This window comes from Rhinopithecus roxellana, chromosome 9 (genome assembly GCF_007565055.1).
Source record: "Rhinopithecus roxellana isolate Shanxi Qingling chromosome 9, ASM756505v1, whole genome shotgun sequence".
Taxonomy (NCBI): Eukaryota; Metazoa; Chordata; class Mammalia; order Primates; family Cercopithecidae; genus Rhinopithecus; species Rhinopithecus roxellana.
The window spans coordinates 98,283,708-98,308,573 of NC_044557.1; the positions used below are offsets into that span (position 1 = coordinate 98,283,708).

At 44.6% G+C, this 24,866-nt stretch overlaps 1 long non-coding RNA gene across 1 annotated transcript in view; it reads right to left on the minus strand.

The window, feature by feature from the left end:
• Positions 1-309: 309 nt before the first annotated feature.
• The window catches only part of LOC115899695, an 83,520-nt gene continuing 58,963 nt past the window's right edge, over positions 310-24,866 (minus strand). The window contains exons 5-7 of the long non-coding RNA XR_004059329.1: positions 20,712-20,839; positions 4,931-5,066; positions 310-2,207 (exon numbers count right to left, since the gene is read on the minus strand). This is a non-coding gene — a long non-coding RNA (uncharacterized LOC115899695). The remainder of the gene's footprint in view (positions 2,208-4,930; positions 5,067-20,711; positions 20,840-24,866) is intronic.

A 24,866-nucleotide genomic window follows, 5' to 3' on the forward strand; every position in this document is an offset into this window, starting at 1 on the left:
TCTGGATACATTTGACAGATGGACTGGATAGATAGCGTTACTGCCCAGGGATTCTTCCTGCCCACTGCATCCATGCACCATAGTCAGCAGTGTCCTGCCGCTAGAGATGGTGCCAGAGTCAGCCCCCATCTCTGCCAAGAGAATTAGGCAGCCGCTTGGGCTGGTCTCCAGGTCCGTTGCCAGCGAGGGGCTACCGAACCATGCACAGGTAGCCAAGAGCACAATCCCACATGAGATCCCAAATTTGTTACCACCCAAGGGGTTATTCCTGTCCACTGCATAAAGAAAGACCATGGCATTGTAGTAGAGAAAGAATTTAATAGACACGAGGCCAGCCATGCCACGCGGGAGATGGAGTTCATACTCATATCATCTTGTTCAAAGCTCATAGGTTAGCGATTTTTCAAAGGCAGTTTGGGGGAAGGGGTGGGGGTGGACAGGTAACAGGTGCTTGCTGCTGACTGGTTGGGGCAGAGAGGAAATGGTAATAGGTTGAAGCTGTCTTCCTGTGGGGCTGAATTGCTTCTGGGTGGAGCCATCAGATCCAGGTGGAGCCACGGGAGTCAAATATGCAAAAAACCTGGAAAGATATCTCAAAAGGCCAATCTATAACAGTAGTGTTATATTGGGAAAGTTGCATATCTTATAAACTCTGGAATAATGTCTGCACCTTAGTAGGATTCAGGCTCTTCTCCCCACACCCTGATGGTCCCCTATTAGCTTTACAAAAGTGGTTGAGTTTTGGGCAAGGCTTATTATCATTTAAACCGTAGCCTAAATATCTTCCAAAGTTAGCTTGACCCAATAGCCCAGGAATAATTAAGGGAAAGGCAAGATGGAGGCTGGGTTAGCTTAGCTTACTGTTGTAATTTTCTCACTGATAAACCTTTTGAAAATTTTTTGCAAATAATTTTCTCACTGATACACTTTTTGCAAAGGTGGTTTCAATAGGATGGATGAGAGAGGGGATGACCAACTGAAGTTCCTCATCTAAGCCAAAGCCTTCCCGATCTCAAGGGCTTTGTCAGAATGTCTTTTCCATCCTCCCTGCAGCAGGCTTCTTTAGGTCTGGGCTTGACTGTCACCTCCCCAGAGAGGGCTTTGCTGGACCCCAGTTCAAGTGTGGTCCCCTGTAATTCTCATTCCCGTCCATGTGGATGTTGTACTTAAACACAAGTTAGTGGCCTGCTTAGGTTTTGTCTGTTGGCTTGATTTGGGTCTGTGCCCCCAACTGGATGCATCAAGCTCCATGAGAGCAGAGACCTGGTTTCCCTTGTGCAGTGCCACATCCCCAGAACCAAGCTCAGGGCCACTCAGAGGAGGTGCCCACATGATATTTAAATGAGTGCATATTTACATTAGTATATAAAATATCTAACAAGTCATTTGTTTCAGCAAGGAGGGAAGGAAAGGAGGGAGGAATGGAGGGAGGGAGGAAGGAAAGATGGAAGAAAGAAGGAAGGAAGGGAGGGAGGGAGGGAGGGAGGGAAGCAGAATTTATGGAATTTGCAAACTCAGCATTTAAACCCAGGTTTGCTTACCCAAATCTCACTCACTTTCTACTTCCCTCCTCCACCCCACACAGCCATCAATCAATGAACAAATCCACCCAGAGGCTGGCTGGGGAAACTGAGTGCTTAAAATGCTTACAATGTAACTGAGGATGCTAAACTAAGATGTACATAACACAACAGTGACCGTGATAAAAAAAAAAATTCATTAGCAAATTTTGTTGTAGAAGACTAATTATAAGGAAAGTTGTTTATGACACAGTTTTAAAAGAACGTTTTAGAAAACAGCATGTAAAATATAATCTCCTTCCTAAAAATATATGTACATAGGAAACGTACTGGAAGATTTTACATCAAAATGTGAGCTGGGTATATTTGACTGGGGTGATTACTTGTAATAATTTGGCTATTTTGTTTATTTAAATTTTCTGTTGTGATTCGGTATCACTCTTGGAGCAATACAAAAGTAATTAAAATTATATTTCTGCATACATATAAGTCTACAGTGAGCTGCAAGGTCAGCAGTGATTCCCATAGAAGGGGCAGGCCAGTGGTCAGGCAAGGCTTCCAGAAGGAGGGAAGGTGTGGACAGAGGTGGAGCACGCGGGTGAGAGGACATTTCCTGCTGCCGTTTTCCCACAGTGACGCTGGGTGGTGGCCCCGGACTCCTCTTGGGTGTTCTGCCTCTTCAAGCCTCTGAGGGAGAAATGCAACTTGTTGGCTGGGTCCCTGAGAGGACCCTCCTGCCTGGCTTTGACCTAGAGGTCTCTTAGCCTCCACTGCCTTTATTCCAAAACACCCCTGCAAACATCCTTCCTCGGAAGACCCAGGAGAAGCTCACCATTCCATATCAACTAGGGATGTGTGAAAACGTGACCCACATGTCGCCATATGCAATGACGCGGAGAACAGGAGTCAGAGTGAGAGGGCCGGGTGGGAGACCCACTCTCCACTGCTTAGCTAGGCGACCCGGGGGAGTCACTTCATCTCGGAGCATTAATTGTTTGTAAAATGGGGTAATGAAACTCTCACAGGACTGTAGTAAGGGCAAAGGAAGATAACTTTCATGAAATTAATGGGAAAAGGCCAGAAAAGCTGCTTTCTAGACAGTAACTCATGCACAAATGTTAGCAAACAATGATCCCATGGAAATTCAGTGCAGGACTCACTCTCGCTGGTAACAGTGAAGGAGAGCACAAAAGTCCCTGTCCACAGGGGCCAGGATCCCTGGGGGTCCCGAGGTCTGGGCAGAAGGCACTAGGGATGCGCCCAGCAGGGCCTTAGTTACTGCCAGCTTGCTCAGCATGGAGGAAACCTCTGCAGAGGAGGGGTGGACTGATGAAGGGGAGCAGCAGAAGACAATTTCACACCGAGTGCTTACAGAGTGCCGGGAACCGTATTATCTCTAATATAAGACCCTGCCAGGTAGTTATCATCTTCATCATTTTAAAAATGAGTAAAGTGAGGCACAGAGTGTTATGTAACCTGTGCAAGGTCACACAGCCAGAACATGGCCTCTGTACCTTCATTCTACGCACACTAATCTCCATCCCCAGGGCTGAGGGGCTATAACCGGATGGTGAGGTTTAGTCTTAGCCCTGATGGTGAGGTGGGGAGGGGACAAGGGTGACTTGAAAAGCTCTCTGTTCCCCTTGGTAGCTGTCTTTCCACTCTCACCCCCTCCTGCACCCCTCTGCCAGGCCTGTTGACCACAGAGGCACCATCCCATCTGCTCAGCCTAGAAGTTCAGAATCTCCCGTGGTTTCTGAAGCCTTCAACACTGTTCTTTGTGACACTCTAAATACAGCAGCTTCTCCTCCTGGGGATGAGAGAGGGTCAGCCAGAGCCCTGGGCCTCTGTTCCCAACCCCTGAGCCCAACTCTGTTCCCAAGGCTGCATACTACAAATCCAGCCCCTTATTGGAAGGACATGGTGGGAAGGGGGGAAGGCAAAGAGGAGAGGGCACACAGGAATTGCTCCTAGGAAGGGAGGTCCTGAGGTCCAGAGAGGGGAACAACTTCAGGCCTGGCTCATGGAGATGTGTCCAGCCTTAGAGGGAGCAGGATCAAGCAGAGTTCCAGGTGCCGGGTGGGGCAGAAAAGGAGGGTGGTCCCAGAGCCCCGTCTAAGTCCCTGCAGGAAATCTCTGAGGAGGAGCTGGCTGGGGGCAGGCTGGGGTGCAAAATGCCTGTCCACTGGCTGTGGGGCAGGAGAGGGCAGAAACTAAGAGGGGAGTTCTTGTCTGAAGCTCATTCCTGTGCTGATGACCCAGAGTGCAGCTAGGAAGTATGGACTCTGAAGCTGGACTGCCTAGGTTGGAACCCTGGCTCTGTTACTTAATAGATTCTCAGGTAAATGAGTTAAACCTCTCCATGCCTTAGTTTCTCCATGTTTACAAGGAATGATAATCTCACCTGCCTCAGTGTTGATAAGAGAAAGGAAATGAGTCTGTGTGGTTGAAATTTTCACAGGGAGCCCGGGGTGCGGTCGGCACTGGCTAATCCAGCAACCGGCACACCTTTTCTGTAAAGGACCAGAGGGTCAGTCTTTTAGGCTTTGCTAGCCAGATGGTCTCTGTTGAATATTCTTTTTGTATTCTTCAACCCTTTAGAGACATAAAAATTGTTCTTAACTCAGAGTTCTTACAAGCACAGAACACTGACCAGATTTAGCCCAAAGGCTGTAGTGTTTGTTTGTTTGTTTGTTTGTTTTGAGAGGGAGTCTCACTCTGTGGCCCAGGCTGGAGTTCAGTGGTGTGATCTCAGCTCCCTGCAAACTCCACCTCCTAGGTTCAAGCGATTCTCTTGCCTCAGCCTTCCAAGTAGGTGGGATTACAGGTGTGTGCTACCATGTCTGGCTAAGTTTTGTATTTTTAGTAGAGACAGGGTTTCACCATGTTGGCCAGGCTGGTCTTGAACTTTCTACCTCAAGTAATCCACCCGCCTCGGCCTCCCAAAGTTCTGGGATTACAGGCATGAGCCGCCGTGCCAGGCAAAGGCTATAGTTTAAGGACCCCTGATCTAGACTAACGGTGACCCTAGAGTTGCAGGTGTGGTTAGGGGCAGGCATGTTGGCTGGCTTCAGTTGGAAGCAGTTTCTAGGCCAGCCTGGTGAGGCAGAAGAAACATGGCAAGACTGGGGGCCTGCGTGGGGTGGAGCACAGCCTGCTGTGAGCTCTCATGCTGAGCCCTGGACCCACCTGCTGCCATCATTCCCATCGCAGTTTAAGAAGCACCTGAGACTGGAGCCTCTGAGGACAACGATAATGGACAGTGTGCCATTCCGAAGGGATGACCCCCCCATACATCCTCTCATAAACATTTACAAGTTGTTTACTATAGGCTAAGCACTGGCCTAAGCCATGAACAAGGCAAAGGGTCCCGGGCTTGACCCCTGGAGGTCTCAGCTGGCAGGTTGCACCTTTGACAGCCCCAAGTTGGGTCTTCATCCTGAGTCTCAAGATGCACTAGCTTCAGTGAACTCCTCAGCCTCCAAGCGTTCCTGGGGTGATCCTCTTGGTGGGGCTTGTGAATCTGGAGCCCATTATTCTGTCCTTCTGGAGAGAAAGAGAAAAAAAAAATCCACTGACTATGAAATGGTAGCAGGATGGTGGCCCACCCACCTTGCTCAGCTGGTACAGGGGACAGGGCATCCTTCTAATGAGGACCTTAGAGCATCTGACACATGTTCACTCATTCCAGAAAGCTCTCCTTCACCACTCTAGACACCAAGGTCTCGAGAGGCTCCTAACTGTGGGCCCTGCCCATCAAAGAGAATGACAACATATAGTGAACGTTGCCATTTTACAGGGAAACTGAGTTTGAATAAAACTAACTAAGGTGTCTAAGATCATGCCATTCACCATGATGGAAAAGTAAATCAGAATCTTATGTACCCTGTGCCCCACAAACACAGTGGACTCCTTCCTGTACCCCACCAGCATTCTATTCTATAATATTACAAAGCACAGTTGCACCTGGTTGGTTTTCTTTTTTATCTTAACTCATGTCCTCTGTGCCCTAAGCCTACTTGTTGCAAGACCCATGGTTAATCCCTAATGAATATACCAGCAATTGACAGGTGGGTTGAGTTTCTTTTTACATAGAAATGAAAGTAACACCATCTTACATATGAGATTTGGAGGGCACAAAGAAGCCAGTTCTGACCATGCCGAAAGAGTGTGGTGGAATTGGAGTGGAAAAGAAAAGCCTCCATAAATATCTTAGAAAGGGTATCAGGAATGCGTACCTCAAGCTGGTTCCTTGTTTTCAACTGTGACTGACCGCAACACTAACAAGGGAAAATGAAATCCGTGATCATCCTCAAACAGGGTCACCCTGACATTCAGAGCAGAAACCACAAAGTCTTGCTGTAAAGAGCCAGACAGTATATATTTTAGGCTTGGCAGGGCATAGGTCTGCCTCACGATTCCACTCCCCCACTATAGCAGGAAAGCAGCCACAGATAATAGGTAAAGAAATGGACACCCCTATGTTCCAATAAAACTTTATTTACAAAAACAAGCTGTGGGTCCTAGTGTGCCAATTCCTGATCGAGTACAGACAATGGCAATGTGACCACTTAATGAGATTCTATCATGTGCCAGGAACTCTACATCTTTTAATCTCCTTTCTAAGGCAGGTATTTGCTGAGTGCTCACTCCACGCCAGGCACTGTTCTAGAAGCTGGGCTTCAGTACAGAAAAAGACAAAACCCTGCTCCCTCAAGCTTACATGGTGGAGAACCCTGCCAACACCCCACCCACACCCCAGGAAAAAGCATCACCTCCACTTTTCAGAAAAAGGTATGAATCCTAGAACTTGTAAGGGGCACAGCTGGGATTCCAGCCCAGATTCCAAATCTCAGTTCTTTTCAGGATGCCATACCATCTCTCAAAGCAGAATCAGGACCCTCAATTTCAGCTCAGAGGCTGCATCTCATTTTCAGCCAAGTCAAACTGCAGCTGCAATCTTTTACGCAACAGCAACCCAAGTTTTAATGCCCAAAGCAAGAAAAGATGCAGTGGAAGCTGTCCAGCCTCAGATAAACCTAATAAAAGTGCTCTCCGGGGCAGGCCATGCAGGGCTGGTCCCATCCACATCTGGAACCAAGAGATGCAAGACGCAATGGATTTAAACTCTACCTGTCCACCAACAGTCCCATAGACTGAGAGGTCTGGGGGAGGCTCTGGAGCAGGAAGGTGGAGCTGACAAACACAGCTCTGCTGTTTTGAGGCTGGGTATGGGCATGGCAGTGGTTCAGAGTCTCCCTGCTATCCTTTTTCTCATGGTTTTACATAGCTTGGACCCTGAAATAAAAGAGCGCTCTGTGAAAGGGAATGAAGACAGGCAGGAATGGAGAGTAGAAGAAAAAACCTTTCTTGAGTGCCCACTAGGTATCAAGCATGTTAACATTTTACCCACACACGATGGGCAGGTATTCGTCATTGCACCTGTTTCATAGACCAAGGATGAGCACAAAATGTTTTTGTAATGGGCCAACTAGTAAATATTTTGGTTTTGTGGGCCATCCTATCTCTGTTGAAACTACTCAACTGTGCCATCATTGAGTGAAAGCTCTGCATGCACCAACTATAGCTTGTGTAGATAATACATAAATGAATGAGCATAGTTGTGTGCCAATAAAACTTTATTTATAAATGCTAATGTTAGATTTTCCTATAATTTTCATGCTATAAAATTATACTTCCTCTGATTTTTTAATTTAAACATGTAAAAATGTAAATGTTTCTATTTGCATTTAATTTACATTTACATTGAAAAATGTAACATTTTCTATGTAAAAACCATTTTAAAATGTAGCAACCATCTAAGGATGGTTAGTGTGCAAGCTGTACAAAAACAGGCAGTAGACTGGATTTAACTTGTGGATCATTGTTTGCTGACCCCTGTGTTAGAAGAATTCACAGCTGTCATTTAGGTGACCTGGCAACCTGATGCAAAGCCTGGGTTTGCAGGTGCATATGCCATGCTGCTGATGTGGCATTAGGAGGGGTGGTGAGGGCTATAGCAAAAACCTATCCATTTTGACAACTTCAAGTAGAACAGTAAAGGCCTTTATCCATTCAATCATTCAATCATTTATTCATTGGTTCCTCAAAATGTGCAGAGCTGGCAGGGCGCAGTGGCTCACACCTGTAATCCCAGCACTTTGGGAGGCCAAGGCGGGCAGATCACCTGAGGTCAGGAGTTTGAGACCACCATGGTCAACATGGTGAAATCCCGTCCCTACTAAAAACACAAAAATTAACTGGGCATGGTGGTGCGCGACTGTAATCCCAGTTACTTAGGAGGCTGAGGCAGGAGAATCACTTGAACCTGGGAGGCAGAGGTTGCAGTGAGCTGAGACGACGCCGTAGCACTCCAGCCTGGGTTACAGGGCTAGACTCTGTCTCAAAAAAAGAAAAAAGTGTGCAGAGCCCTGAGGCAGGTGATATTCATGCCAAAGGCCTCCTTCAAGCCGTACAACAACTGGTTTTTTTTGAGTTGAAGTCTTGCTCTTGTCCCACAGGCTGGAGTTCAATGGCGCCATCTCAGCTCACTGCAACCTCCGCCTGCTGGATTCAAGTGATTCTCCTGTCTCAGCCTCTGGAGTAGCTGGGATTACAGGCGCCTGCCACCATGTCTGGCTAATTTTTGTATTTTTAGTAGAGATGGGGTTTCATCATGTTGGCCAGGCTGGTCTTGAACTCCTGACCTCAGGTGATCCACCCGCCTTGGCCTCCCAAAGTGCTGGGATTACAGGCATGAGCCACTGTGCCTGGCCAAGCCTTACAGAAACTCTTAAGAGGGCTGGTTATTTACAATGCTTATCCCCATTTTACTGATGGGAGAACAGAAGTGTGGAGAGAAGCCCAAGCTCTTTCCATGATCCAAGCTGCTTAGGCATTGTGAGGGCAGAATCTTTTCCTTAAGGAACATGGCAGCAAATAACCAAAACAGAAAAAAAAAAAAAAAAAAATGAAAAGATCAAAAAAGAGAGATCTTAAAGTTGCATACAAGTATTATTCCAGATGTGGCAGTCAGAAAAGCTTGGTGGAAGAGGCATCTGGGCAGGATAGGAGAGGGCAGAATTTCAGCCACAGGAGGTGGGGGCACCGCGGGCAGCAAGAAACAGAAAGAACAGAAAAAATAAAGCCTCAGAGAGCAGGAGGGAAGACTGAGTAGATGGCAGGAGATCTCTTGGCTGTGCAAAAGTTATTAGGTTGCGATCTGCAATTACTTTTGCACTAACCTAATAGTATGGACACTATTATGGAGGTGAGCTGGATCAGTCAGAGGAAGGCCTGAGGCCCCTGCCCAGGGGAGGGGAAGAGAAGAGCTTCAGGGAGCTGGAGACACCTGGGCCATCTGTCTGATGTGACAATTAAGCAAAGGTTGGTGTGTTGGTAGTACAAGACTAGAGAGTTTCAGAAGGTGCTGGAAGGGGAGATGGAAAAGGAGATAGAGAAAAATAAATGAGACACGGCAGGGGGACTTGCTGACAGCTGGAAATTCTGAGCTTAAGGGTTCTTTGCAGCTTCCCAGCCCCTGCACTGGGAGGGTCAGCTGGGTCCACCAGTGGGATGGAGGGGTAGGTGTCACCACCAGGCCCAAAGCTTGCACACAGCCCAGGGAACAAGGGGAGAGCTCAGTCCAGTTGTTGACCTGGTGGGCTTTAGCTTTCTCAAACTCCTCTCATATTCCCACCCTCACAACCTTATGAGGACAGCTCTCAGCAACCCCACAGGACAACGGGGACACTGAGACCCACAGGCCACAAAGCCTGGAATGGAGACATACCCTGAGTTTTCCTATGACTGCTAATGATGCCAGCTGGCACCTGTGGGTGCCAGGCACAGGGCTAAGCTTTTACCATCCTCACAACTTTACAAAAATTTATTACTTATTATTAATGTATGTATATATAAACGAAATACTGTATATTATCCTGATACGTAACTTTAAAGGTAGAGCAGTTGTTCCGTCCCACACTGAGTATGCAGCCAGGATTGAACCCAGCTGTTTTGTCACCTTACCGCCCTTTCATGTATTCCTCTAGAGTCTAGGCAGCACCTCTGGAGAACAGAGAGTTATCAAGAATGAAGAAGAAGGGAAAAGCAGCTGTCTTGGGGACACTGGAGCCCCATTATGTCCCCAGATGAGAATGTAAAGGACATTTTGGGGGAGCGGCGGGTGAGCCAGGGTGCTATGTGATGCAGGCGCTGGAGGATGATTCTGAATAAAGGTCAGGCTTCTCCAGTGTGAGAAAGCCAGCTGGAGAGGAGTGATTCCCTCACCCACAGCAGCACAGGCTTAGCCAACAGCCAGGACCAGTGCCGGACTTGGCCCAGAGTGCAGGTTGTATAATCATCTCAGCCCTGCCGGTCACTGCAGAGCACCAGGGCAACCTTGGGACAGGAAAAACAAACTCATGGATGCCTGCCAGGCCGGGACAATCTGAGGAGTAAACAGAGGAGTGATTGCCCCCCAGGGACCTAACACTCCTCCCTGTCCTGCTGGGCTAATAATAATCACAGTAACTAACATTTAAGGAGCACTCACATGCCAGGCACGTGTGCTCAGAGTTTTAGACACATTCTCCCTTTAATCCTCCAGGAAAGTCTGTGGGAAAGGTGAAAAAATTATTCCCATTTTACAGAGGAGGATCAGGAACTGACCTGGGATCATCGAGCTATTTAAGTAGAGGAGCTGGAATAGAAACCTGGCAACTTGACCCCACAAGCTGCACCCACGACCTCCATGACACAGGGAGGCTGCTGGGCATGTGGCAATAGAAAAAAACATATATATACACATATATACATATGTGTGTGTATATATATATATATATATATATATATTTTTTTTTTTTAGGAGCCTAGATTATGTGGAATCAGATTTTAGCTCCACTGCTGCTCGCTGGATGATCTTGGATTAACTATACTCAGCAACTGTTATCTCGGTGGTATAGTGGGGACCCCAGGTCCTAGGGTGGTAATGAGCATGGGGGTGACATTAATGGGCAAAGTGTCTACCAGTAGTTCCTTCATAACTGGTGTCTGATCTCATGGGACTCACAGCCCCTGCTACCTCCCAGAATATGACATAGGTCCTCCCTGAACCTCTGACTTCTCCTCAGCTCCCCATCCTCCTGGGCAGCACTCTCTGTTTGGTGAACTCCCAAAGAGGATTCCAAAGCCTAACAAGAGACCGATGGCTCTGTAAGAAATACATTCTCTGATGACTCAGCCCCCCATCAAAGTCAGGCTTTAACTTTTCTCTTCCCTTAATTGCCAATTCATTATACTCCATCCATGGAACAACAAGGGAAGTGTGAAAGGTGGGCAATTCGACTGCATCAACATGTCTGCTCTCTGAAAGTCTGGACACATAGTCTTTTCAGAAAAGAAACAGAAACCATAAGTTCCCCAAAGGCAGGTAAAGACAGTCTTCTGTGGAGTTACCCAAACCTATTTGAAAGTAAAACCTCCAGTCAGGCCCTCCTTGGAGGTAATGAATTCCATAAATAGAGAAAACTGCTGGCCCTGGGAAAGACTTTTTTCTTTATCTGCAAAATATCTCCCTACTACTCCATAAGCATCCAGGTCCCTGTCCCATAGACGGCATGAGGTGGAGGGGAAGGCCCATGCATAGAACTGAATTCAACATAATTGGTTTTCTCTGCAATCTTTTGAAATAAAATCCTAGGATTTTGTTATATGCATTTTAAAAGCATTATTCTGAAAAGGTGTCCGTAGCTTCTCTAGTCTGCCGAAAGGGTTTATGGTACAAAAAAATGTTCCAAGCATTTCTGGTCCTAGTGGTTGAGGCCCTAGCGAACTCACATGTTCCTTACTCTTCATGAAATCATTCTCTAACGGTTTCTAATAGGCTTATAGATAGGATCCTGTTGTTTTCCCCTTTCAGCTTCCCTGTGGAAATCCTCCTGGTTTGTCTGCAAATATGTGTAATAGAGAAAGAGAGAGGGAGAAACAAAGAAAGAACGATTTTCTTCTAATCTCGACATACTTTTCCAATTATGACCTCCCCACCCTGCTCTGCATAATTGTGTGTTTAATCATCTGTACACCCTCACGGCCTGCAAAGTCCAGAAGGGCAGGGGTAATGTTGAATCTTTGCGTCCCAGTTATAGACTGAACATTTGTGTCCTCCCAAAATTCATACGCTGAAGTTCTAACCTCCAGGGTAATGGTATTGGGAGGTGGGGCCTTTGGGGGGGTGATGGTCTCGACAGTGGAGTCCTCCTCATGATTGGGATTGGCACCATTATAAAAGCGACCTCAGAGAGCTCTCCTGCCCTTTCCTTCACATGAGGACACTGCAAAAAAGCAATCATTTATGAATGAGGAAATGGTCCTTCACCAAACACAGAATCTGTCAGTACCTTGATCTTGGACTTCCAAGCCTCCAGAATTGAGAGAAGTTAACTTAGTCTTACAGTCTTCTGTTGTAGCAGCCAAAATGGACTAAGACAGTAGGTCTCTGATCAGATCAGTTTTGGCTGAGTGCTTGAAGAGGAGGGGTCTTACCGCGTATAGCTTCTCTCGTTTCCAAGGGTAAATTTCCCTCCCTCCAGCAAACCTCAAGCTATTTTCCCTTGGTGGTATGTTTAGAGTTCTTGGCCTTTTCTTCTTATTTGGGCCACATGGAGGACAAGCTGGCACAGTACCTGCCTCCTGGGGTCAGGGCCTGGCAGTGCCTTCTCACCCACGTGGACTTTTTCCTTCTCTCCTCCTCTGAACTCACCACAGAATGAAGACTACATTCTCTCCAGAAACCACTGGCCTACACAACTAGCAAAATAGCCTCTTGCTTGTGGGTTTATCTGGTAATCATGGCAATAAATGAAAGTTCAAGCTTTCTTGAACAGTGAGTCTATACCAGGCTGAGTACTGGACCTTTCACAGTTAATATTTTTGGAACACTCCATCCCCAAACTGCAGAGGACACATTCTTTTCAGGTGCATGTGCAACATTCGTCACAGGACACTGAGCCATAAAATAACCTCAATAATTTTCAAAGGACTGAAGTCATGCACAGCATCTTCTCTGCGGACAATGGAAAGAAACTAGAAGTTGACAATAGTAAGTAGGTAGACAATCCCCAAATACCTGCAAATGGGGAACCTCGCTCAGTGCTTGGCACAAAGTAGCCTTTCAATAATATGAGCTCCATCCCCCAACCCCTGCACCGACATCTTTCTCCACCTCAGGTAAGACAACTCCTCTGCTGCTGCTGAAGGCGAAGGCAAACCAGCAAGGACATTGCTGAAGCCCTGAGTGTGTCTCTCACTGGCAGTCTGCACCGTGAGCTGGGACCGTGAATTAACCTTGGCCCCTGGCTGAGCCCATGGGCTTTCACCAGATCCACACTTAGACAGGAAGATTTCCACCATTCTGCCAAACAGAGCACTTACCTTGCTGAGGCGGCTGCTCATGTGTGGGGTGAGGCTTGATTTAGTAATGGATCTTGTTCGGCTTACTCAGAATATTCTCTGGCAAATAACATCAAACTTGTTTTGTTTTGTTTGCAGAATTTAACTGTTACATCTTGAGGAAAAAAAACAAGTAGCTGCTGGGCACGGTGGCTTACACCTGTAATCCCAGCACTTTAGGAGGCCAAGGTGGGCAGATCACTTGAGGTCAGGAGTTCGAGACCACCCTGGACAACATGGTGAAACTCCGTCTCTACTAAAAATACAAAAATTAGCCAGGCATGGTGGCACGTGTCTGTCATCCCAGTTACTCGGGAGGCTGAGGCAGGAGAATGCTTGAACCTGAGAGGCAGAAGGCGGAGGTTGCAGTGAGCCGAGATCTCTCCACTGCTCTCCAGCCTGGGAGACAGAGAGAGACTCCATATCAAAAAAAAAAATAGCACATCAGGAATATCAGTGGAGTTAGAGGGTTTCCATGAGTGCAGCAACACAGAAAACCAGCAAAAATCTTGGTGAGTCAATCATTCAAAGTAAATGGCAGGAGTGGCCCTGCCATTCTTTGGGTTGGAGAATGAGGTGGGCCCTTAGTTTTACTTAAGAGTTTGCTTGAGCTTTTCAAGGCCAATAATGAGAGTGATCCATGTTTTTGATTCATTAACTAAACGGGCAGTTGTGGTGTTAATAATCTGCCATCCATAAGAGCCAGGTGGAGGGACACATCATTGCCAGATGCTAGAAATGTGTAAACAACTACAGTTTATAGACACAAAGCTGGTTGCAGCATCATTTTCCTACAAACTAGGATAATGTCACCTAGACACAAATGAGTGGAAAATTAAGATCTGAAGGAAAACACATCTAAAGAGACTGATACATGACAAAACATCCTTGGAAATCAGTTCATGGAGGCTTTCACTAGGATTCCATCGAGGGAAGGGAGTTTAAAAAGGTACGGTTACAGCCCAATTTTGTCACATCTGAGCTGTGGAATCATGGGCAAGAGGTTTCACCTCAGTTTCCTCATCTGTGAAAAGAGGGTGGCAGTGGAAGAACCTACCTCAGAGGGCTGTTGAAGACTGAGATAATGCACAAAAATGCTCCACAAGTGCCAATCACATAACAGTAAACAATATTGAGCACTGACCGTGCAATCTAAGCAAGGACGCTGCATTATGACATTTCTGGGAAGTCGATAGGAAACTTAAAGCTCAGGAAAGCTGAGACATTTGTCCAAGGACACAGCTGTAAGTCATAGAGATGGAATTCAAACTCGGTCTAACTCTAGAACCTCAAGCAACTTCCAGTCCAATAGGAGTAATTAACAGAAACCACACCCAACAATTCCAGGACAGCCAGCCTTGCAGCCCCGGGGACAATATGCTGGAGCCAAATGCAGCCAGGGGCCAACCTGTAGGAATAAGGAGTTAAGCTATCCCATTTGAGCTGGGTCTTGAAGGATGTTTTGGTTTTCACCAGAAAGAGGAGGTCGGAACGGCCTTATCGTTAAACCCATACTGAACAAAGTAAGATGGTATGGATTAAAAGAAATTCTGTTTACATAAAGCTGACAAGACAGCTGTTGTGGTGTGAGCTTTGGGCTCGTTGGAGCCTCTTATGAACTATTTCTGTGTCTTTGCAAACATTCTGGTTAGTATAGCGCTGTGGGTATTAGTACAGGCTCTGGTGTCTGATGGTCTAAGTTGACATAATCAGTTGTGTGACTTTGGGGAAGAGACTTAACTCTCTGGTCCTGAAGTGGGTTTTCCTTTCACATGAGGATTAGCATAGCAGCACTTTGGGCAGCTGTACTAACTGCAGAGCTCCATGTGAACACTTAGCATCAAGCCTGCTAGGAAGCTGATGCTTATGTTTCTGTCCCACTAGATGTGGCTCTGGGTCTCCCTGTGTCATCCTTTTGCCCACTGCCTAGACCCCTTCTGCCCATTGGCTGGAATACTCAAGGAACTACTAGTTCATGTCCTAAAAAAAGGAAATTCTCAAGAACCAAAGAGAAACGGGGCTTGGGATGAGTTACTGCTGAAAACAACTTATCGACTCACAGCCAGATTCAGGGATCTGCCTTCATCCCTTTTGCAAAATAGATTTTGGTTAAATAACTGTGACATGATGTCATTTGAATTCTAACCATTTGACAGCTGACAAGGAAGGCATCTTCTGTCTGGACCACAAGGATGTCTGTACTAATCTTTGTGTTTTATTGTATAAAACGGAATGGCAGATTGGAGACGTTCATACAAAGGTACCTTTGCTTTAACGTCTCCTCTTACACTTCACAAACTCGAATCTTGGGGATCTTGTATTTTGCCTGGGCTTAGCTAGGTGCTTATGTTAATCAGTCTTTAAATCAAAGATGCTAAGACATATATTTTTTCAAATTTCAACATCTCCAAAATAGGTATGTGTCCTACCACCAGTGGCATACACTAATGAGTAGTTTAATTGGAAGCATTTGTTTCTTTCTCAGTGCACATGAATTAAGTGTGAGTCATACAAATGAAGGCATCTTAAATTTGAGAAAATATTGTTTGTGTGGAGAAGCATGCTAGGTTTTGGACAAAACTTGCTTTTGCTAGAAACAACAACCACATCAATATATGTTATCACTCTTAACTTATAGATGAGAAATCTGATGCCCAGAGTGTTAAGAAAAGGTTTCGCTCATGATTACCTAGTACGTAGGAGGAAGAGTTAGGGTGGGGTTCTCATTACTATTGCAGATTACGTATTTACTGCAAAACAGTGTTGTAAAACAATAATTGTTTTATGTTGCATGATTTTTTTTGGTCAAGAATTTGGGATGGGCTTGGCTGGGTGGTTCTCACTTGAAGCTTCCCATGCCCTTGTGGTCAGATGTCAGCTGGGTCATGGACTTTTGAAAGTACACAGGGCCTACATGTGCATCCAAGATGGCGGCTCTCAGGGTTTTTGGCTGATGCCGGGAGCTCAGCTGAGGCTACAGACAAGAGCACCCACCAGGGACTTCTTTGGCTTGACAGTCTCTGTGCTTTCCCTGGAATAAGTATGCTCAGGAAACCAGGCAGGAGCTGCATAAAGCAGTCACAAGCCTGCACAGACTCAAGGAAAAGTCATATATCCCATCTTTCATTGGAAAGAATACCAAGGAACAAGACCATTTCGTTTTTAAACAAATGGGAACAGATGGGAACCTCATTCTGACTGGTACCAAGACCCCATATTTGGAATGACTTGTCTGGTGCCTAGGAGCAAAGCAAGAAAAACAGAGTGTGAACTCATTATGATGAAGAGGATTTTTAAACAAATGCAAGACGGTTCATCAGGTCACATGTAGCTTCATTTTCAATGTATTCACTTTGGAACCTCAAACACTGGTCCAGCATTGCTCTCATTGTTCAGAACATATCTAGAGCTTTCTGGGAAGTGATTTCAGGGCCAATTTAGCAGGTTCACAAGAAACATCAGGCTTAGAATTGTGTCAGCTATACCTTATTTCTAACCTAAAATGGCTTTTTGTAGTGTAACAAATATTTAGTGATCACCGGCTACAGAATGTTCTGGTTTCTGTGGATTCCTTGATGAACAAAACAATACCTCATTCTTCACTCGGCTTACATTTCGCTGGAGGATGCAAAAAATAACCAAATTTGTAATAACATCCGCAAGTCATCAGTACCACAGATGATGATAGGCAATGAGGGGCGGGGGAAACTCTTTTAAAGGGAGTGGTCAGAAAAGGCCTCTCTGAGAGTTGACATCTGAACAGAGAGCCAGGCAGATGTGCAAGGAAGAGAGAGTGTTCCAGAAAGGGAAAATGGTATGTCCAAAAGCCCTGAAGCCACACTGGTCTCAGATATGTCTGGCCCACAGCAAGGAGGCCAGTGTGGAAAGTAGGAAAAACAACAGGGGAAAGTGGAAGAGGAAAGGTGCACCTGGGGTTCACTGAGGACACAGAAGGCACTTAGGATTTTAATCTGAGATGAGATCCATGGGAAGATTTTGAGTGGTTTAGTCCCATGCTTTGGTTCACATTTTTAAAGGATCCAAGTAGGGGATGAAGGATAGAGTAGAAACAGGAAGATAGATTAGGAGTCTCCTGTAGTAAATCAGGCTAAAGGTGGTGACAACTTTGTTTGAACTGTCCTTGGTGGTGAAGGTAAGTAGGGAGTAAAAAGAGCAGATATTTTGAAGGAAGGTTCCATGGGATTTGCTAATGGACACACCTACCAGTTGATCCTTTAAACCCATGAACAAGGTATATTTCAATATGTTGCTCAGTGGCTGCCCAAATTAGAGTGGGACCTCGACAGAGGTGGCAACTTGGGTGGTAGAAAATGAGAGACCCAGGCTACACCGGTTCCCTCAAACAAGCTGAGGATCTTGACCCTCACTGCATAGAAAGGGCAGAAGCTCAGGCAATAGCCCTTCCTTCTCACTCTCACTCTCTGGCAAGAAAGGTATGAGGAGAGTCAAAGAACAAACCACTAGTTGGAAAGACCCTCTCAAAAAAGGAGTTCACAGATAAGTCTAGAGCCTTCAAAGGGGGCTGCCAGGAGACACGCGAGCCCATTTGCATGAGCAAGTTGGGTATTTCGGCCATTCAGTTGTTGACACGACTTGGTGGTCACAGCCCCTCCTTTGCAAGCCAGCGTTCTCTAAGGAGCCTTTTTTTGTCAAAAAGAAACCACCATTGTGTCTGCTTTGAGACAGATTTTAGGGGGAGTTTCATGCTCCATGAGCCTCAGTAGTAAAAGGGTCAAGGTGCTGCTTAAATACCACAAGTGGCCCAGTGATGGGATCAAGATGCAAACCCAAGCCTTATAATAGTGACTACTTTTCTTTTAATTTTACTTTGACAAGCACATCTGCAGCCAATTACAATGTGTCAAGCAATGTTCTAATATTTTTATAAAATGTTTAGGCATTTAATGATCCTAACAATCCTATGAATTCAGTATCACTATTATCCTTTATTTAATAGTCAATACACAGTTACTGAGCATTTTATACATGAGAAAAGTGAGTCACAGAGAAGCTAAGTGACTTGTCTAAAGTCACGTCACAGAGTCAAGATTAGATCCCAGGAATTCTTGCTGTGGAACTTTGGCACATAGGTAACACGTTAAGCTGCTCTACACTGTGCTTTGTTGGAAATCTCTATGTCTATTAGAAATAATTTCAGCTGTAAATAAGAGACAATCCGAATTAGAGTGACTTAAACAATAGGACATGTTGTACATAACAAGAAGTCTGAAGATAGCCGTCTGTCTTAGGCTGATGGAACAGTTCAACAACGCTATAAAAAATCCAGACCTTTTCTATCTTTGCTCCTCCACTATCTCAGTCTATTGACTTGTCACCTCATAATTACAAGATGGCTGCTTCACATCCAGGTATCACATCCAAGATCCAGGGAGGAAGAAAGGAAAAGAGTAATAAGCTTCCTTCGCAATGGGCTTTGCCTTTTTCTTTAGAAAGAGACTCCCTCCTCAGCATACTGTTCCTAACAAGACTTGGTAACTTCCCTGCCATTACCATATCTAGTTTAAACCAGTCATGATTCATCTCACCAGGCTGGGATAAGAGTCTGACTTCCCTGAGACCTGAGGCCTCCTGCCAACCCTTTGAACATATTGAGGCTCCGTACACTGGGAGGCAATGGTTTTGAGGTAACAAGAGACAGCATCTGCCATGGGTGTTACAACCCCATGATGGGAACATTGCAGCTAGAAGGCACAAGGTTAAGATGGCATGACTGACAATATGGCAGCTCCAGAATACTAATGCAGGCCCATCTAGCTCTAAATCTCATTATTTTAAATGTAAAGTAGTACATTGCTAAGTGGAGTCGAGAACGGATGGACACACATTTGGCTTTACCAGTGAAAGTTGTAGCACCCCGAACAAGTTACTTAACCTCCCTAAAGCTCAATCTACTTATCTCTAAATTGTGGCTAGTAATGATGTGAACCAAGGGGCAGCTGTGAATGTAAAATGAAATAATATATGCAAAGACCCTGACAATACTAAGCAATGGATAATTCTTGGCTATTTTTATTATTGTTGTCACTGCTATTATTACTCGTTACCCTACTAGACTTTGTAGCTACAGTGGCCTTGTACTCAGGTTAGAACACCATTTTGGGCGTCTTTGGGCAATCTGGTAATGGCAGTCAGTAGTGGGTTGGCCTGAAAGTGAGGGGAGGTGTTCCATACAATACTAACTACAGATTTAAGAAGCCTCCAGCTTGTCTTGCTTGAATGTCATGAGTCAAGGATTGATGCTTCAAAATCCAGGACTGCAGATCTACAAGGCACAATAGTTTGGTTTTAGCATTGGTTCTGTTACTAGTAAAATGCTGTTTGGTCAGAAGTATCTCATTTTTCGTTTTGGGACCTTTGTGTTTTCATCTGTATGGTGAAGTGGTTTTTCCATTATTGGTATTCAGTGTGTAGTGGACACTAATTGAGCAACTATTATACTCACAGTGCCATGGAAGCCATAGAGGAGCAGTGATAGGGGATGTGGATCTCACACTCATAAAGTTTAGAGGCTTAGGAATCTTCAGTTCAGTGATAACATTTAATAACATTAGCCAGAAGGCAAGGCTAATAACCCCTGACCCAAAGATTTATTCTGCTATTCTGCAGGTTAATCATGTTAGTGACATTGTAACAAAAAATCTCTGAATAAATACAAAAAGCATATAGCTATGGCAGTTTCCCAAGGAGCTAAACATAGTCTTACCATGTGATCCAATAATTGTGCTCCTTGGTGTCTACCCAAATGAGTAGGGTTCCTGTTCCCACAAAAACCTATGTAGCAATGTCTGTAGCACCTTTATTTGTAGTTGCCAAAAATTGGAGGCAACTAAGATGTCCTTCAGTAAGTGAATAGATAAACAATCGTAGTATGTCAAAATCCCAGCAGGTTATTTTGTAGATATCTACAAGCTGATTCTTTTATAGCAAGGCAGAAGACCCACAATAGCTGACACAATACTGCGGGAAAAGAACACACAAGCTGGAAGACTGACACTACCCAACTCCAGTACTTCCTATAAAGCTACGGTCATCAAGATGGCGTGGTATTGGCAAAAGAATAAACAAGCAGATCAATGGAACAGAACACAGAACCTGGAAACAGACCCACATATATATAGTCAATTGACCTTTGACAAAGGAGCAAAGAGACTACAACAAGGAAAGATATTTTTTTTCAACAAATGGTGCCGAAACAATGGACATTCATTTGCAAAAAAAGAATCTAAACATAGATCTTAAACCCTTCACAAAAATTACCTCAACATGCATCATAGACCTAAAAGTAAATTAAAAACGATAAAACTCTCAGAAGATAACAAAGGAGAGAATCCTAGATAACCTTGAGTATGGCAATAACTTTTTAGATACAACACCAAAGGCACAATCTATGAAAAAACTAAATGATGAGTTGGACTCCATTAAAATTAAAAATTTCTGATATGCAAAGACACTATAAAGAGAATGAAAAGACAAGCCATTGACTGGGAGAAAATATTTGCACAAGACATGTCACTTAAAGGAATGTTATACGAAGTGTACAAAGAACTCTTAAAACTCAAGAATAGGGAAATGAGCAACTCAATTAAAACATGAGCAAAAGACCTGAGCAGGCATCTCATCAAAGAAGGCATACAGATGGCAAATAAACATATGTCATCAGGGAAATGCAAATTGAAACAACAATTAGATACGGCTACACACCTATTAGAATGCTGAAATCCAAAACATGAGTACCAGATTCTGGTGGAGGATTTGCAGCAACAGGGACTCTCATTGTTGGTGGGAATGCAAAATGATATAGCCACTTTGGAAGACAATTCGGCAGTTTCCTACAAAACAAAACATATTCTTACCATAAGATCTAGCAACAGAATGCCTTGATATTTACCCAAATAAGTTGAAAACTTACATCCACACAGAAACCTACACACAAATGTTTATAGCAGCTCTATGCATAATTGCCAAAAACCTGGAAGCAACCAAGAGGCCTTTCAGTAAGTGACAGGGTAAATAAACTGTGGTACATCCAGACAAAGAAATATTATTCAGCACTAAAAACGAATGAGGTGTTAAGCTATGAAAAGACATGGAGGGACCTTAAATGCATATTACTAAGTGAAAGAATCAGTCTGAAAAGGCCACGTCCTTGGGAGGCCAAGGCGGGCGGATCGTGAGGTCAGGAGATCGAGACCATCCTGGCTACTATGGTGAAACCCTGTCTCTACTAAAAATACAAAAAATTAGCCAGGCATGGTGGTGGGCACCTGTAGTCCTAGCTACTCGGAGGCTGAGGCAGGAGAATTGTTTGAACCCAGGAGGCGGAGCTTGCAGTGAGCCAAGATCGCACCATTGCACTCCAGTCTGGGCGACAGAGCGAGACTCTGTCTCAAAAAAAAAAAAAGAAAAGGCTGCATCCTGTGTGATTCCAACTGTGTGATTCTGAAAAAGACAAAACTGTGGAGATTAGTGAGTTGACAGGGGTTGGGGGAGAGAGAGAGTAATGAGGAGAGATAGGGGAAGCACAGGGGAATTTTAGGACAGTGAAACTACTTTGTATGATATTATAATGGTAGGTACATAACACTATGCATTTATCAAAACCCACAGAACTATACAACATGAAGAGTGAAGCCCAATGTAAACTATGGACTCCAGTAACTCTTAGTGTATCAATATTGGTTCATAAATTGTAACAAATGTACCATATTAATTCAAGATGAGAACAATAGGGGATATGGAGGGAGAAGAGGAGACTATATGGGAACTCTATATTTTTGACTCAAATAAACAGCCTATTAATTTACATACACACAGATAGCTGAGCAACAGTCATATCCTTTGATCGAATGATTCCACTGCTGGGATCTTCTTGAAATACAGGACATAGTAGGAGGAAAACTTTATTTACAGAAGGGGAAGAAAGTCAACAACCTGCAGTTCATCACAAACAATCACATGGATAAAAGCAAATTTCAAAATGGTAGTTGAAAAGGTTATGGAGTAACGTGGACAATGCTTGTGGAAAAATGCAAATGGAAAAAAAAATTGGAAATCACCTTAAGATAACATGTGAAAAAAAAAAAAAAGAAAAAAAGAAAAGAAAAAACCCCAAAAACAAAACAAAACAAAAAAACTCTAATTAGCCAAGCTTGGTGACCGGTGCCTCTAGTCCCAGCTACTCAGGGGGTGCTGAGGTGGGAGAATTGCTTGAGCCCAGGACGTCGAGGCTGCAGTGAGCCACGTTTGCGCCACTGCACTGCAGCCTTTGCAACAAAGCGAGACCCTGTCAACACTTGTATAAACGGACATAAATGGGGTATAGCACACTGGTAATGATAATTGATAGTATGTTACCAGGGGCATGAAAAATTAGGATAACTATTTTATTCATTTTTTCAATTTCTTATAATATGTTTGATTTATCTTCTAAAAATATGTATGAGGTCTCAAATATATATATAGTCTACGAATCCTACAGTTAGGGGAAAAAAGACAAAAACCGGTAGTAAAGCCAGATGGCTAATAACAATAGCAGCACGTCCACCTCCTCTATGATCATTTCTTAGGAACTCACTACGTGGAAGCCACTGTTCTTAGTACTAAGTTCTAACTAACCTGGGCTAACCCACTCAAAGCCCAGAGCTAGATAGCATGGGGTTGCTTACAAGCAAGGAAGAAACTGACCTCTGAACCTCTGGCTTATTCAAAATATACTTATTGAGAACCCAGTAGAGTCACTAGGTGCTTCAAACATGCAAAGAAAAATGAGAAATAGACATTTAGAGAACAAGGATGGGAGGTTAAGAAACTACTTACTCACTCACCCGCCTACTCAGCAAGCATTTATTTATTAATTCCTTACAAGAGGCTAGGCACTGAAGATACACATGATTAAATGTTATCTCTGGCCTTTAAGAACTACCACTCTACTCTCCTCAGAATCCTACATCTTCCCAACCTGGGACATTCCTAATCGTGGACAGGCACGCTGACCATTTAAGAGACTCGGACCACAGGCATAAACTGAAGCTCCACCAGCAACCCTGGACGTGTGATCACCCTAAGTCAGACTTGGAAGTACAGCTCCTGGAGGGCGGGAACCATCCCCACGACCCCCCTCTGCTCATTCTAGTTCACTTGAACTGACTTTTGGGGTCAGGAAATTTATTTTTGTCTCCACCCCATCCACCAACCCCACACCACCAAGCATTTCAGATCAAGTATCTGTGAATCATAGGCCAGGTTGACTCATTTCTTAAAGTTTCCGGGCTGTGAATGAAAATGGTATTGATGGCTGGGAGGATGATACACGCAGGGAACATCAATGCGACTTGTTCTGCATTTATCTACCAAAATGCAAACCAGATCTGCCAGCATTTTATTAAAATGAGGAAGGCAGCTGCTGAAAAATTTGCAGTCAGAGAGGCTTGATAAATGGAAACAATCACCATTCTTTTGATTAAACAAACTAATTTCTCATGTACACCTTCCTAATGACATTTTCTCTATTCGTAGTACTGCCTTTTTGGTTTATCTTGGTTAATGTGAAAAAATGCCCAGCGTGGGTTTTTGGAAGCTCCGTTACAGATTCAGTGCTTATAAAATTATGGGTTATTTTTTCCATATGAAACAGGAAAAGGGAAATAAAAGAAATGTGGATTGGGCACCTATTGTAGAGTCTCATTTCACCCCCTTAAAGGGGTGAAAGGACTTAAGCCCCTTAAAAGGACTTAAGCCCGAGCAGGTTAGAAAGCAGAGGCTAGGAGAGGGTTAGTCACCTACCCCAGCAAGCGCAGCAGCGGAAAAGCACCACAGGCTTTGGTCTCCTTTGGTAGAAACCTGCTCAACCAGGGAACGCTTAACTAAAGGGGTGTTCAGGAACAGAAACTCACAGTAGGGGGAAAAAACAAAATTCTGGGACTAGGGGAACCAAAACCCCAGACACTTAGCTGGGCTATGCCTCCCATGTGGCTTCACACCCACTTACACTGACCTTTCACCTTCAGAACCGCATTGAGTCTGCTGATCTGTGTGAAACACCCAGCAGGGAGCCATAACTCTTGCACTACATGGAAAGCCTGATTGGGCCCCCTAGGGAAACCCGCTGGCATCTGAATCAGATCCTGTGACCTCTGTGGTCCTGAGCCTCAAAGCAGGGGAATACCCTTTGCCGTGGATCCACCGCAAAGCCTCAGGGCCTAGGTGAGAAAATTTCACCTGTGAATCATGGTAGCTCAGCACCTTCTCTGGGCCTCTCTCAGAAGCCCCTGAAGGGCTTAGCATGTGTCACCAAGAGCCAGGACAGCTGCAAATTCCCCTGTGAAACAAGATTTCATGGGCTCTGTTGGTCTCTGAGGATGCCTCATCAATTCATGAGATGGCCTATTTGCAGGCGACAAGGCTCACAAATGCCAAATGAAACACTCATAAGTGAGTGTGGTTTTCAACTTTTCAGTGTCATTTTAGTGGATACCTGACTCATTGGGAATTGTGGTGTCAATAGACGGAAGCCCAGAGAAGGTAAGTGACTTGCCTAAGAACACACAGGTAGAATTAAACAAGTTTGGAAGTAGAATTCAGGGAACCACAACCTTTTTTCCCATCATCATACCACCTTGCTTAGAACAGAGACACACCTAAGCAAAAGAAAAATATATATATTCATTTTAACTGGATGGCAAAATAGCAGGAAAGAAGAGGAAAATCTAAAGACAATACATTCCTTGCCACTCATGGGCTCTTTGAGACATTGTCTCAGCTCAGAGCTCTGGGGTGGAGCTTGGAGCTTTACCAGGAATTACCCTTCCCCACCCCAACACGTAGTGAAGGGCGAGCTAACAGGACATTCTTTATGTC